This window comes from Trachymyrmex cornetzi, unplaced genomic scaffold (genome assembly GCF_001594075.2).
Source record: "Trachymyrmex cornetzi isolate Tcor2-1 unplaced genomic scaffold, Tcor1.1 scaffold38, whole genome shotgun sequence".
Lineage (NCBI taxonomy): Eukaryota > Metazoa > Arthropoda > Insecta > Hymenoptera > Formicidae > Trachymyrmex > Trachymyrmex cornetzi.
Window position 1 is genome coordinate 31,263 of NW_017298534.1, and position 1,621 is coordinate 32,883.

Consider the following 1,621-nt stretch of genomic DNA (forward strand, 5'->3'; position numbering starts at 1 on the left):
TGAATCAACCTTGAAAAAAAAATTCATATTTTTATCTAGAACGATATAAAACATTTAATGAAATATTTAATATTTATGATCGATCATAAAAATTACATTATGGATGATTTTATTTCAATTCGGTACCGTTTTATATGTTTTAACTGTAATTAAATGAAGTAATGACAATTGTCCACAATTAAACCCCATGTACTACTTGCGGATCAGTTCCAAATGCTTTATCCTTTTTGGATTTAGTTTCGATTGAACATGATATTGACTTTTTTCATGAAATCTAATGCTATTTACTACCTTCTGTAAAAGCCATGAAATAATTATGACGATATTACACTTTGAATAAATTTTTATAGGTATATATTCTATTTTATGTCTTATGTTTTATTATTTAATGACATTAATAAAATGTGCAGCGTTATTGATAATAAATAAAAAACAGTTAACACTTGAAAAATATAAAATATATGCTAAAAAATCTTGTAATATGCGTTATTTGATAGAAAATACTATAATTATTTAAATATATAATGCTATAGTTATTTAGGTATATAATGTTGTACAACGTATGTATATGCTAGAGGTGGAGAACTATCGATATATAGTCTTGACCATCGATAATTTCCGATAGTTCCTCGCTTGACTATCGATAATTATCGATAGTTTTCGATAGTTGTAAAAAATAAAGTTCGTCATAAATATTTCTTGCATAATTATGATAAAGGACTTCTCATTAACCTCTAAATGTATAAAAATGTTCATTAAAATAAAATGCAAAATTTCATAGTTTTTATTTCTTTTAAATAGATAGATATGTGTGTGTATATATATATATATATATATTACATTTATATTTGTCGAAATGTCTAAGTTAACGATTTAATTAATTTTTTCATTAGAAAAAAGCCACTGATTTTTATGTAAAAAAACAAGTATATCGACGTTTTTTGGTTTGAGACCATTGATCTTCTGTCAGATATTATTTGCCCAGTTTTACCTAAAGTTCTTTCGGACTCAGTAGAAGATGCTGGTATACATAAATATTTCTTGCATAATTCTGATAACGGATTTAACTCCTCATTAACCTAAAAGTATAAAAATGTTCATCGAAATAAAATAAACGTTAAAAAAGTATTTTACCTTCAAAAATAAAAGCGGATCTGTGTTTTCTGGCGAATTATTTCTTTCCAAATATTGTCTTTTGCGTATAATGACATCTGCTAGAACACTTTTAGACTTCTCTTCATTTCGCTTTTGAAGAAATGAAGCATGAGAGCGCGTAGTAGCATATACGGCACAGCATTGAGGATAGCGACGGGGAATACCCGTCTTTCTCTTTTGGTCGCTTGGTGGGAGCTGTGAGTGAGAGAGGACTGAACACACACATACTAATCGAGCATTGTCTATGGCCAGTCCCCTCTCACTCAACCCTACTATTATACTACGCGCTCTCTCGCGGTAGAGGCCAGTGGCAGTCTATTCTATATGTCTATGCATAGAACGCACTCTGTTCTGCTCTGTTCGTAGTCGCTTGATCTAAAGCTAAAATTTAGTAATTTGAGTTTAAGAGTTATAAAATTTGAGTTAATGTTAAAAACATCTCTTGAAAAGTATTTATTTTTAAGAT